Source organism: Lynx canadensis, chromosome D2 (genome assembly GCF_007474595.2).
Source record: "Lynx canadensis isolate LIC74 chromosome D2, mLynCan4.pri.v2, whole genome shotgun sequence".
NCBI classification, from domain to species: domain Eukaryota; kingdom Metazoa; phylum Chordata; class Mammalia; order Carnivora; family Felidae; genus Lynx; species Lynx canadensis.
The window spans coordinates 9,232,657-9,247,587 of record NC_044313.2 but is presented as its reverse complement, the minus strand read 5'-3'; the positions used below and the strand labels follow the sequence as shown (position 1 = coordinate 9,247,587).

Here is a 14,931-nt window from a genome sequence, read left to right as displayed (position 1 = left end):
GTGACTGGTGACAGGGGGCCAACAGGGACGCCGCGGGCACTGCCATCTCTTCTGGAGTCTTCCTGGCTGTGTCAGTCTTCACCCTAGGGCCTCATGGCACCCTCATGGCCAGTGGTTGGCCTTGGAGCCCTAGGATGTGAAACCAGGAGGACTTAAGTGGTGCTCAAACATTGGCCCCACCAGCTCTGGAACCCATGTGAGAAAGGAAGAAAAGGGACCCCAGAGTTTGGCACCCAGCAGCCCCCCAACTCTATTTACCTTGTCACAGGCACAAGGTGAAGGACAAGTGCAGACAGGTAGTGGCCGGTTTTCCTGGAAACACAGGCTTGATGCTGGGACAAAATGTCAGGCAAGCAGATGCCAATATCTTCAAATCCTGCAGGCAGCTCTGAGCCAACAGAGAACAAAAAAAGCAGGAGAGCTCTTTCTAGATGGAATCTCTCTCTCTCTCTTTTTTACTTATCATAAGCTAGGTTCTTTGGATGTGGTATACTTCTTAGCCTTTACTTATGATAGAAAAGCTGAATAAAGATCTTTTTTCAAAGCAAGTGTTGGTTTGTTCAGTATTTCTAGTGGCTCACCTAAGCACTGGATCCTTTGGAATTCAGGAAACAGGGTGGGCTGTCAAAAGGAATGACAAAGGCCACAGGCTCTGCCTTGTGGCTTCCACAATTCTAAGGAATAGATAAGGTGTCTTCCTTTGTCCTTGACATGTTTTGGTTCTGCCCAAAGGCAGAAATTCAGGGTAAAGGCTCGAGAAAGATCAGAATGCTAATGCAGCATCACATTTAGTGCCTGAGACTTAAAAGTAAAACATTGTTGCTTCAATTTTCCAGGGATCTGCATCTTCTAGCTTTTGACCGGACATCCAGTACAGTGAGTGGGGCAGAAGGTGCGGGAGGGGACAGAGATTAGGGAAGAGAGCAAACTCCTCAGGGCCCCTAGATTTCTGGGACCTGTTTGCATTGTGATCTCCAAGGAAAACATTGATTGACAGGTGGCCCTAGGATGTCAGAAGAAACAAAAGGATGGGATGCTTTCCAAGGAGGCAGTAAATTTGACGGAAACTGGGAGAGCAAACATACCCTGGGCACCTCGGTCACGCTTAGTAAGAATGGGAGCCTTCGCATATTGCCTTGGCAAGGCCAATGTTTGTCTTTCTGAGCCAGGCCGAGGACCCTGGCCCTGAGAGGGGACTGCTAGGGGGAGCCTAACTCCAAGCATGTGACTTGAGCAGGGTGAGAACCACAAGGGCAGCAGCTGTAGGCAATCAGAACGAGGGTAGGAGAATTCCAACAGAGTTGTGGATTCATCCACATCTACCAGTGGATTTGGGCTGACGGAGAGGTGGGAAGCAGTCGCAGGGAGAAATCTTCAGTTCCCATGGGATGCAGGTGACCCTCCTCCCCCACCTCCTCCCCTCTCCATGAGCTCTGCCAGGGGGCATCAGAGCATCACATCAGAGGAGCAAAGCAACAAGCAGGACATCTAAGAACTGCTGAAAGGATCAGAGCCTGGGAAGCAGCACAGATCATTCATTCGTTCATTCCGTGGGACACCAGCCCCAAGCCAGGCTCTATGCTTGGCCCTGGAGATACAGAGAGGGGTTAGAAATGGTCCTTTGTAAAGCGGAAACATGCTACACCAGACTCCTCTTGGATTCTTCTCTCTCACTGGGAATATCCCCTCCCACTCAGGAACGAGCCATCCTTCCTGGATGACCACCATGTCCAGACTTACTCCTGGCCATGGGCTCTTAGCAGCCATCAAGGGAAGAGGAAATGGCCCTTTCCTCAGCACAAGGTTGGGCTCTGTATATTTCAGCGAAGTCGTGTGGATGTGGCTAGTGGGGAGCAAGTCTCTCCTCTGGAGCTGGGGCTCTGGCCGTGTAGAGCTGGGGCAGAGAGAGCAGCACAGAACCCCTGCATCTCCAGCGAGGAGCATATAGGACGTGAGCGGAGCCAAATTTTATGGCAGCTATATAGGTGGGTAGGTGACAGCTTAACAGATACCAGTGAACGGCTGTGGACAGAGGAGCGTGGGAACAAGAGACAGGTCGAGGGACAGAGAGGCAGAAGGTATGGCTGTTGGTGACGGGGACATCGAGCCAGTCCCCAGGCTCTGGACAGAGGCTGTAGGAGAGGCCAGAGCCCGCCAGCCAGTCTGTCGGGCAGTCAGGCACCCCGTGTCTGCGCCACCGCTGGGGCAGAGTGGAAATGACATGAGCTGCTGTGTTTTCCGGCAACCCAGACTGGTTTCAGGCAGGGTGCTCACTCCAGGCTGAACATGAGGATTATTCCCGGGCGCTCAAGCTTCTACTGCCAACGTGCACCCAGACCAGTTAGATCGGAATTCCGCGGGGCGGGCCTGACGTTGGTGGTTTCAAATATCCAGGGAGTTCCTAACCAGGAACATCGAGAAGAACTGTGTAGAAGTCCTTAAGTGCCTCTGAAGGGGCCAGCTGGGGCCCTGCTACTGAGGAGGTAGAAAGGTCCTTGGTGTCCACATGGGGGGAATCTGGAGGCTGGGCCTAAAGCCTTGCCCTAACTACTCCCAGACGCCTTTTGACTAGATACCTACTCAATTTGTTCTTTTATTTATTTATTTATTTATTTTAACATTTATTTATTTTTGAGACAGAGAGAGACAGAGCATGAATGGGGGAGGGTCACAGAGAGAGGGAGACACAGAATCTGAAACAGGCTCCAGGCTCTGAGCCGTCGGCACAGAGCCCAACACGGGGCTCGAACCCACGGACCGTGAGATCATGACCTGAGCCAAAGTCGGACGCTTAACTGACCGAGCCACCCAAGTGCCCTGCTACTCAATTTGTTCTAAAGAGAACATCTGAAACGGCGTTTTCCAGAAGTACCTCATGTTGCCTCAGCCTATCCGCTTAATAAAAAACCTATGTGGAGATGTTAGTTCTGCATCTCTCACCGGCGCTGACTTTGGACGTGGAGTGAAACGCAATCCCCCCGACAGCTGTGCGGGTCAGCTATCCTGGCAGGGAGGGACACCACGGCTCAGAGAGGTGACAGCAGAGAATCCAGGCAAGACAGGGCCAGGGCTTTCCAGATTGGCTGCAGAGCCCCGTCCCCGGACTAGTAGTCTCAGGTGCTCCTCCTTCTTGTGTCCTCAGCCCCAGGGGGACAGGCCTCAAAAGGGTTTGCATCTTCTGCAAAGATGCAAAGGGCTGTGGGGTGGACCCAGGATCTTTAAGGAAACAGGTGCAGCCTGAGGGGTTTCCAGAGGTTATGGACAACCGCAGTCCAGCTGGGTGCGGTGAGATGTCACCCTGTGCCAGGGGGTGTCACTCCTCCAGGCTCCCTGTACCTTCAGGAGCCCACTGCCTGCCCCTCAGCTGCACCCGCAGCAGAATGACTGGCACCCACACTCCGCCCCAGTGACCAGAACAGCAAGGCAAGCTCCCCTGTCCTGAGTTGTCTCCTCCCCCATCTGCACACACAGCCCGCCTGCCAGCCCCTCCCAGACAGCAGCCTCTCCTCACACTCCTGCCATGCCTCCTGGGAACACGAGAGGGCGACACAGCTGTGCCCTGGGCCTTCTGCTCCTAGGGAACTTGTTACTTTGTTCCCTTTGGGTGCCTGTGATGGTCCCTCACGGGAGGCTCTTCCGCAGTGTTTTGCTCTGATAAAGAGCCCAGTAAAGAGCGGCCTCTGCCTCCTCTCCCCACCTTTATGAAAACGGAGTCCTTCTGTGATCTCAGCAACAGCGGGGTTGATATTTCCCATTTCACCCTGATTCTCATGGCGGAGTGGGGAGGCTGCCCAGCGCCTCCCTGGACACTGCTCCCCAGACCTGTTCCTGGTTCAAGGACCCCTGGAATGAGCAGCACAGATTCTGCCCCAGGTGGGGACGCGTTTCCAGACAGGTGTGATCAGGGGAGCTTCCACGTGAGCCCCGCGGGGACGGCCTCAGCTCAGAGCCGCTGCAGGGGCCATGGATGGACGTGATTTTCCCGTTGATTACTCTGATGGCTGGGACACAGGGTACCAAGTCACAGGTAGCCTTGCTACGTGCCAACTGGGAGGAGGTGGTCAGCTCAGGGCAGCCGGCAGCTGTGATGTGATGCATTTTCAGAAATCGCACAAGTCTGCGATTCATCACAGCCCTTAGGAAAAACTAAGTTGTAAGAACTGAATACACGAATTCATTCAGTTGCATTCACAGCCAAGGTGATAAATGCTCAAACTCATCATTTCACTGTTACTTAGCTCCATTCTATTATAATCTCTCCCTCAGGGTGTATCTATGATTGTATCTGGTGGATATTGTTTGTACGGGGGGGGGGGGGGGACAGCACATCCTTTCCCAACTGCGTGCTCAGTGATGTGACGCTGATGGGAGATATTGGCCACAGTGGCAGATGAGACACCACAAAAATCCTGCCACGATTCAGGACCACACCCATTGCCAATCATGAAATATTTCCCAACCTACCGTGCCCACATTCACCAGGAATGGGCCTCGGGGAGCTTGAAAGCCATCCAGGGATCTCCATGAATTGAGATTCCTTCTTTAGCATTACATCTTAGAAAAAGAAAATGCACTTCGGTACGTTTGGCATCTGAAGTTATCTGGGTGAAGAGACTCCTGGCAGCTTGAGAAGGCGCCGGTGAAAGCAGGGCCCACATGAAGCCCAGGTGGGGTGACGGTGGTGGGCCCGGGCCTGCCCTGGGTCCCTGAGAGGGGGAAGGAGCCCAAGTAGTGGTTGGGGCGGGTCAGGGACAGGGAGGCAGGAGGTGGGGGCTACGGCTCAGAAGGCAGGCACCACACGTCTTGTCTCCCTGCCCGAGCCCAGCACCCCAGCCCTCTCCTGTTCTGCTTTGCCAAGGGGAAGTCTGAAGCCTCTCAGCCCCAGCTTGGGGTCTCTAGCCTGAGGCCACCTCCAGGTGACAGCTCCACGTCTCCAGGATTCTACATTTTTGTGTGGCCGGAAGACAGTACCGTCCACGCTCTGAAATGAGGACCAGCGTGCCTGACAGATCACAAACACACATTTGTGCCCCAGAGGCCAAAGCCCCAACAGTGAATGAAGGCGTCCTGTGGGGACTCCGCATCCCGGCACAACAGTGGTGCTCAGCCCTGGGCTGCTGCTCAGAAGGAACAGGAGACAATTGGGACAATTGGGACAATTGAGACAATTGGGACAATTCCCAAAACAAGCTAAGAAAAAGTTTAACAAGAAATGTGAATTAAGAAGGGAGAAATAAGTCAAAATATGTAAGTAACCATAATAAAAGTCAGTGGGTTATATTAATCTGTTAAGAAAAAGATTAGCGTATAAGCTGTTAGGAGCATGAACTGATGCAGAGACTTGGAAACTGGTGTGGCAGGGTCTGTACAAATGAAATAAGTATTCCCACAAAAATGACTCCAGCGCATTGACCCAATGACCTGCTTTCTTCTGGTCACACAAAGATATGGGTTAGAACATTTATAGCAGCACTTTTTTCCAGGCTACTGGACCTACACAAGTCCCAGTGCAGAGAAAAAGGGGGAAAACCTGGGGCTACATCCACACAGTGAAATGCTAGGCACCAATGAGAGTAAATGGTGTAGGGGGACCCAAAAGGCAACCAGTGAACCTCAGAAACATAACAGGGGGTGAAAGAAGCCAGACATAGAGGAGTATGCACTGACGCATCCATGGAGGTCAAGTACAAACCAGGGAAGCCTACTCTGTTCCCTTTGGGGGAGGGGCAGGGTAAAGGGACTGCAATCGGTCATATAGGAATTCTTAAATGCTGAAAACAGGCTGTACACTTCAGATAGTTACACATTTATATGTATTCATGCCTGTAAGTTGTACTGTAGTAAATGGTCAAACGCATGAGTAGGAACTTGTAAAAATCTAGCTACATTCTACTTTCCGTGACAGCAACCTAAAACAAAAACATAGAAGGTTGGAAATAACTGCTGAAAATAGCAACCCATCCCTTCCAAAATGTGATGAATTTGAAATAATGATACAAAATAATATGATATTTAACATACAGATCAATTATATAGATACTAAAATAATGAAAACAGCAATAATAAAGAACATACAATCACTGCCATCAGTTGCCTACCTAACCACATAACTGCAAAGCAAAAACTCAGAGCATGAAAGGGAAAACCAAGCCAAGCCAAGGATTGGCCATTAGACTTCACCTGCCATACCCATAGATTTGGGTGAATTCTTCTCTTTTCATGGTCCCCCAATATCCTACCAAGAAGTAACCTTTCTTACTCACCCAGTAAGCCAAGTAACAGGCTTGGTTTTTGGTGAAGGTTGTGTAAGCATCAGTTCCAAAACGTCCATTGTAGCTTCTAAAAATGTGTGGACCTGATTTCTGAATTATGGATGTTTCAGGGAAAGCCATGGTAATATAATCAATAGACACCCAAAAAGTTGAAAACTTTTGTTCATACATGTGTTCACATGGATGGTACAGTAGCTATATTCATAATTGCCAAAACTCAGAAGGAACCAAGATGTCCCAGGCAGGTGAATGGGTAAAGGGACTTTAGATAATGGAATTTCCTTCCAGACAGTGGAATGTTACTCAGCACTCAAAAGAAATGAGCTATCAAGCCATGAAAAGACATGGGGAAAAAAGCTAAATGCAAATTGCCAAGTGAAAGAAGCCAATCTGAAAAGGGATACAGACTGTGCAATTTCACTGTGTGATTTTCTAGAAAGGGCAAAATGATGGAGACAGTAAAAGATCAGGGGCTGCCAGGGGCGGGGGTGAGGGATGAATACACAAAGCATGGAGGACTTTCTGGGCAAGGAAAACACTCCAGGGATGTTTCCAGGGATGGATAAATGTCATGGTACTTTTGCCCAAACCCACAGAATGTACACACCCAGAGTGAGTGCTACTGTGAATGTGGACTTCAACCGATCACAGTGTTTCAATGTAGATTCACCATTTGTAACAGATGGAGCTCTCTGGTCGGTCCTGACGATAAAGGGGGTGTGCTGATGCGTAGGTGGGAGGCAGGGGGGTTATGGGACATCTCTGTCCTTTCCTCTCAGTTTTGCTGTGAACCTAAAACTGCTTTCAGAAATGAGTCTTAAGGAAGCACGAATAATGCCACAGATTCCCTTAATAATAATTTTTTCATCCGTGCATCAATTCCTTGATTCAGTACATACTTCTTGATTGCCTTACCACAATGGAACTCATCAGCAAAAGTTTTCTGCTCCAAAAGACCATAGTTCCAGACAGTGTTACAAGGAAACATCACTGTGTTGAATCCTGTTCATCGTATCCAGACTATCTTAGAGGAAACCAAAAGGCTATCCAACTCATTTTACAAGTTTAGAACAATCTGATACACTTGTATTCTGATAGAAGCAAAGGGCAAGGGCAGTACAGGGGAGGAAATGTTAGGAAATCTAATTTGTGAATGTGGATGCAAACATAAGGTAAAATAAAATCAAATAGGAGAGAAGTTTCAGAAATTAAAATTAGTAGGGTCGAAAGTCTTCTTAAAAACAAAGATTTAGGGGCGCCTGGGTGGTGCAGTCGGTTAAGCGTCCGACTTCAGCCAGGTCACGATCTCGCGGTCCGTGAGTTCGAGCCCCGCGTCGGGCTCTGGGCTGATGGCTCAGAGCCTGGAGCCTGTTTCCGATTCTGTGTCTCCCTCTCTCTCTGCCCCTCCCCCGTTCATGCTCTGTCTCTCTCTGTCCCAAAAATAAATAAACGTTGAAAAAAAAATTAAAAAAAAAAAACAAAGATTTAGTGCTCGCTTCGGCAGCACATATACTAAAATTGGAACGATACAGAGAAGATTAGCATGGCCCCTGCGCAAGGATGACACGGAAATTCATGAAGCATTCCATATTTTTAAGAGGTTAGAGTGGGAGAGAGCCAAAGCATAAGAGACTGTTAAAAACTGAGAACAAACTGAGGGTTGATGGGGGGTGGGAGGGAGGGGAGGGTGGGTGATGGGTATTGAGGAGGGCACCTTTTGGGCTGAGCACTGGGTGTTGTATGGAAACCAATTTGACAATAAATTTCATATAGTAAAAAAAAAAAAACAAAGATTTATCTTAAGGATGCAAGATATTTCAAGTCAGACCATCTATTCATGTCATTTCTCATGGTAACAGAAATAACACTAAATTCCTATTAACATTTCAATCAGCTGTAAAGAAAATTGAACGAAATTCAATAGTTATGAATGATGACAAAAAATCTTTTAGAGACTAGTCATTAAAGGGAAAGAGCTGAACGTCACAAAATACAACTAGAAAAAAACCTCTGGCAAATATCGAATTTTGGGGTGAGACGTTGGAAGCAATTCCATTAAAATTAAGAGTGGTACGTGTTGGTCATGACGTTTAGTCAACATCGTGATGGGGGCTCTAGTTACCCCACAGGAAAGAGACGAGGGGACTTTAAGTATTGACAAAGAAGAACTTATTTTCAGCCAGTATAGTAAACATGGAAAATCTAATTCATCTACATTAAATCGTACACAAACAGGAAAAATCAGACTTTCAACCACAGAAAACAAAGCGGTGGTTGCCAGAGGGGATGGGGGACAGAGAGAAAAGTGATTGAGACCCATCGAACTTGATGAGCATGAGAAATGTACAGGATGGCTGTGTCATAATATTAAAAAATTAGAGGAATATTAAGATGAAGGTTGTTGGGTCCATGTGTGAAAAAGATAACACTTCTTATTGTAATACTAACTATGTGTATCTGGTTTCTATGGAAGGAAGTATTGAAAGACCTAAGAGAAAATGTGAAATGGAGAGACATAGATGTTAATGGTTCAAAATCTTTGATATTATAAAATGGTTAACTTCTTTCAGAAACCTACTGATTTCATGTGCTTCCAAAAATATCAAATTTCCTGGAGTTTGACAAGATAAGCCAAAGCATGTATGGAAGCACAATGGGTCAAGAATAGCCACGGGGCACCTGGGTGGCTCAGTTGGTTGAGCGTCTGACTTCGGCTCAGGTCATGATCTCATGGTTCGTGGGTTCGAGCCCCGCGTCGGGCTCTGTGCTGACAGCTCAGAGCCTGGAGCCTGCTTCAGATTCTGTGTCTCCCTCTCACTCTGCTCCTCCCCTGCTCATTCTCTCTCTCTCTCTGTCTCTCAAAAATAATAAACATTAAAATTTAAAAAAAAGAATAGCCACAACAATTTTGAGAAGGAAGAGAAATCACACATAGCGAAGAGAAAATGCACCTGCTGCTCATTAAGGACACTTCTACAACTGTGGCCATTAGCCTATCATGTTATTGGCACAAGGAGAGACAGCTAGACCAGTGGCAGAGGGACAAGTGGATGTTCATAAAGAGGTGAAGAAACTAGCGTGTTCCCTTCTACCATTCACAAATGATCAATGACAATACAAAAGTTCACTAACAGGAAAGTGTATAAATGAATTGATTTTAGGTGTTTTGTGGAATGAAATACTTACAGCAGTTAAAATGAAGGCTATAGAGCTATTTCTATCATCCTGGATAAACATCAAATTTGACGTAAGATTGAGAAAAGAAACCCCAAGTGTTGGCAGGGTAAATCTATTACCAAACTTTCAAACCAGTAACACAATATTCCATAATGTGTATGGATACATCAGTACCTATTACTCAAATAGTACCGAGGTGGTCGGTTGCCACTTGATCATGAAATTGTAGCTGAAGAGAGTGATACGCAGTCATGGATTTGATCGGCAGCACAATTTTCTTGATTTGACTTTTGAAAGCCCAGTCGATAGAGCTGGATATTACCTAAGTCTTTCAGAGTTATTTTATGCAAACCTTCAGGATGAGTGTTTTATCAACTCTCATATTCACATATATCCCCATGATTACTCTTGATATTTATTGGGTTGTATTTTCCGACAGTTCTGCCTGGATTTTGGAGTTTTGGGTGAAGCACGTAACTGTAGATACGCATGCAGATACGCATATACACCTCAGGGCCCCTGGGGGCTGAAGGGGACATTTTGTCAGGATGGCCTGGAAAGGTGTTTTGTAAAACCTTACCCAAACTGCTTGGATCTCCAAAAGTGAAGACCTGGGGCAGGTCTGCTCAGCTTGGGGGCTGGAACAGAGGACAGCCTGGTCTTGTGCTTCCAAGAACCTCTGAGGGGCAAGCACTTTGCTTTCGGGGAACATGGGACTTGCAGGGGTGAGGACGTTTTATGCTGAACGTGACTCTCGTTGCCTGGATAGACACAGTTTGTTCTCCACTCTTTGGCGGATGGACATTACTGTTGTTTCCTCTTTTTGCCTCTTAGAAATATTGCCGCCATGAACATTCATCATCGAGTTTCTGTGTGGACGTGTTTTCATTTCCGGAGATATAAACCTGGTGGCGATGCTGGGCCACCTAGTACCTCTTGTGTCACATCGAGAGCCTGTCAGACCGTCTTCAATAAGGGCTATGCTGTGTTCCTGTAGCTGTGACACTGCCTGGGACTAGCCGTGTGTGTTTCTGTATTATGGATATATGCCAAATGAAGAGAAGTATACACTGTCATCCATGTGGCCACATGTCCCCAGAGGCTGATCTGCCCCACAGCTGCTCTGACTGACGCCTGGACCTGCCAGGTGACTATTTAGGTGGTTTTGCCCCAAGGGACAAATACAGGGCTCTTAGTGAGAATGGATACTTCAGAGGTCAGTCCTCCTCTGGTTCTGCGTTTTTCACGCTCTGACTTTGGGCAAATCTCTTGGTCTCGGTTCCTTACCTGTCCAGAACACAGGGCCTGCCAGATGTTCTGAGGCTCACGTAACTCAGCAGAGGGAAAGATGTTCCACATTAACTCTCAGCAGGATGGCTTTCCCATCAGGAGGTCGTGCTGGGTTGCGGCCACCTTGTGAGTCTCATCCAGGACGATAGGGGGAGGGCAGGGGAGGAGATCTGTCCATCACTTCTCAGTCTAGGCCAGAAAGGACCTGAACCTGGCTGAGGGGGACAAGGGATGATGAGCAGATCCCCACACTTACTTAGCCCCATAGAACACAGCAAATCCTGACACACTCTGGGTTCCTGAGACACTTCCGGCCAATGCAGCAGAGGAGGGCAGGAGATCAGATTTCAGGAACCGTGTCTATATAACCACAGGCCTTCAAAGCCACCCTCACTCCTGAGGTTGGCGTTGGGACCGCTCAGACGGAGCTGTTCAGCGCCTTCCCGTGGGCCTTGCTACTCAGTGCAGGTAACCGTGGCCCATAGGCCCCTTTCTCCTGGGTCTCTCTCTGCTCTCCCGCTCAATTTAGATTGGGAGCAATCTGCTTGTTGCCTTCATAGAAGCCCCATGGGTGACACTCTCCCAGACACTCTCCTTCAACAAAATGCCTCCCTTCAGCCTTAAGCTAGAGGAGGAGGGGACAATGGAAACGGCCAGGAACCTGGGTGAACCCCATCCTGATTTAATTTACTGTATTCAATTGCTTAAACTATAAATTTTATATAAATACACAAATTTATTGGAATTATTTTTATAAAAATAAATAATTTAAAATTAAAGTTATTTAATTTTAATTATAAACTAATTAAAAGTATTTGTTTAAATTGTTACTGTAAATAAATTCACTGTATTTAAATTATTTAGTTATAAATTACAGATTAAATATTCAATTAAATAAGAGCAATATATTATTGTATAATAAATATATTATTCACAGAATTATTTCAAATTCAGCACATTTTGGGGAGGGATGGGTTGCTATTTTCAGCAGTTATTTCCATGTTTGCACGTCTTTGTTTACACAGTAAATCACGCATTCGACCATTTACTGCAGTACAACTTACATGCATAAATACATATAAATGTGTAACTGTCTTCAGCGTACAAGTTGTTTTCAGCATTCAAGAATTCCTGTCATGGCCACTTGCCGTCCCTGCACCCACTCCGCTCTCCTAAGGGGAACAGAGTAGGCTTCCCTGGTTTGTACTTGACCTCCATGGATGCGTCAGTGCGTACTCCTCTATGTCTGGCTTCTTTCACCCACTGTTACGTTTCTGAGGTTCACTGGTTGCCTTTTGGGTCACCATACACCGTTTACTCTCATTGGTGCCTAGCATTTCACTGTGTGGATGTAGCCCCAGGTTTTCCCCCTTTTTCTCTGCACTGGGACTTGTGTAGGTCCAGCAGCCTGGAAAAAAGTGCTGCTCTAAATGTTCTAACCCATATCTTTGTGTGACCAGAAGAAAGCAGGTCATTGGGTCCATGGGCTGGAGTCATTTTTGTGGGAATGCTTATTTCATTTGTACAGACCCTGCCACACCAGTTTCCAAGTCTCTGCATCAGTTCATGCTCCTAACAGCTTATACGATAATCTTTTTCTTAACAGATTAATATAACCCACTGCTTTTATTATGATTATTTACATATTTTGACTTACTTCTCCCTTCTTCGTTTTAATTTTATTTTTTATTTTTTAAAATTGACATCCAAATTAGTTAGCATATAGTGAAACAATGATTTCAGGAGTAGATTCCTGAATGCCCCTGACCCATGTAGCCCATCGCCCCTCCCACAACCCCTCTAGCAACCCTCAGTTTGTTCTCCATATTTATGAGTCTCTTCTGTTTTGTCCCCCTCCCTGTTTTTATGTTGTTTTTGTTTCCCTTCCCTTATGTTCTTATGTTTTGTCTCTTAAAGTCCTCATACGAGTGAAGTCCTATGGTTTTTGTCTTTCTCTGACTGACTAATTTCACTTAGCATAATACCCTCCGGTTCCATCCATCTTGCAAATGGCAAGATTTCATTCTTTTTTAATTGCTGAGTAATACCCCATTGTATATACATATACCACATCTTCTTTATCCATTCATCCATTGATGGACATTTGGGCTCTTTCCATACTTTGGCTATTGTTGATAGTGCTGCTATTAACATTGGGGTGCATGTGGTCCTTCGAAACAGCACACCTGTATCCCTTGGATAAATGCCTAGTAGTGCAATTGCTGGGTCGTAAGGTAGTTCTATTTTTAATTTTTTGAGGAACCTCTGTACTGTTTTCCAGAGTGGCTGCACCAGTTTGCATTCCCACCAGCAGTGTGAAAGAGATTCTCTTTCTCCACATCCTTGCCAATATCTGTTGTTGCCTGAGTTGTTAATGTTAACCATTCTGACAGGGGTGAGGTGGTATCTCATTGTGGTTTTGATTTGTATTTCCTTGATGAGGAGTGACGTTCAGCATTGTTTCATATGTCTGTTGGCCATATGGTTGTCTTCTTTGGAGAAGTGTCTGTTCAGGTCCTTTGCCCATTTCTTCACTGGATGATTTGTTTTTTGGGTGTTGAATTTGATAAGTTCTTTATAGATTGTGGATCTATACTAACCCTTCATCTGATATGTTGTTTGTAAATATCTTCTCTAATTCCGTTGGTTGCCTTTTAGTTTTGCTGATTGTTTCCTTCACTGTGCAGAAGCTTTTTATTTTGATGAGGTCCCAACAGTTCATTTTTGCTTTTGTTTCCCTTGCCTCTGGAGACGTGTTGAGTAAGAAGTTGCTGAAGCCAAGGTCAAAGAGGTCCTTGCCTGCTTTCTCTTCAAGGATTTTGATGGCTTCCTGTCTTACATTTAGGTCTTTCATCAATTTTGAGTTAATTTTTGTGTATGGTGTAAGAAAGTGGTCCAGGTTCATTTTTCTGCATGTCGCCGTCTACTTTTCCCAGCACCACTTGCTGAAGAGACTGTCTTTATTCCTTTGAATATTGTTTCCTGCTTTGTCTAGATTAGTTGGCCATACATTTGTGGGTCCATTTCTGGGTTCTCTATTCTGTTCCATTGATCATGGTTATTGTGCCAGTACCGTACTGTCTTGATGATTATAGCTTTGTAATATAGCTTGAAGCCCGGGATTGTGATGCCTCCAGCTTTGGTTTTCTTTTTCAAGGTTGCTTTGGCTATTCAGGGTCTTTTCTGGTTCCATACAAATTTTAGGATTATTTGTTCTGCTCTGTGAAGAATTCTGGTGCTATTTTGATAGGGATTGCATTGAATATGTGTATTGCTTTGGGAAGTATTGACACTTTAACAATATTTGTTCTTCCTATCCAGGAGCATGGAATATTTTTCCACTTTTTTGGTGTCTTCTTCAATTTCTTTCATAATCTTTCTATAGTTTTCAGTGCATAGATTTTTCACCTCTTGGTTAGATTTATTCCTAGGTATTTTATGGTTTTCGGTGCGATTGTTAATCTTTCTCTTAGCTGGTTTTGTGCATTGTTCTCTCCTGTTCCTTCTGAGCCACAGCCCAGAGCTGAGCACCACTGTTGCGTGGGGACGTGAGGGCCCCTCTGGACTCCCTTATTCACTCTTGGAGCTTTGGCCTCTGGAACATCCTGGGGCACAAACGTGGGTCTGTGATTTATTAGGCATGCTGGTGCTCATTTCAGAGCATGGATGGTACTGTGTCTGGCTACACAAAAATGTAGAGTCCTGGAGGACTGGAGCTGTCACCTGGAGGAGGCCTCAGGTCAGAGACCCCAAGCTGGGGCTGAGAGCCTTCAGATTTCTGCTTGGCAAAGTGAGGTAAAAGGACTGGGGGACTGGGCTCAAGTAAGGTGATATGTGTTGGACCTCTCTGTCTTCTGAACCTGGAGGTGGCCTGAGCTGACTTCCTCCTTCCAGTTGGCATGTAGCAAGGCTACCTGTGACTTGGTACCCTGTGTCCCAGCCATCAGAGTAATCAACGGGAAAATCACGTCCATCCATGGCCCCTGCAGCAGCTCTGAGCTGAGGCCGTCCCCGCGGGGCTCACGTGGAAGCTCCCCTGATCACACCTGTCTGGAAACGCGTCCCCACCTGGGGCAGAATCTGTGCTGCTCATTCCAGGGGTCCTTGAACCAGGAACAGGTCTGGGGAGCAGTGTCCAGGGAGGCGCTGGGCAGCCTCCCCACTCCGCCATGAGAATCAGGGTGAAATGGGA

At 46.5% G+C, this 14,931-nt stretch overlaps 1 non-coding gene across 1 annotated transcript; it reads left to right on the top strand.

The window, feature by feature from the left end:
* Positions 1–7,760: 7,760 nt before the first annotated feature.
* LOC115527806 lies at positions 7,761–7,867 on the top strand. The gene has a single exon (XR_003973043.1). It is a non-coding gene; the product is annotated as a U6 spliceosomal RNA (small nuclear RNA).
* Positions 7,868–14,931: the final 7,064 nt, after the last annotated feature.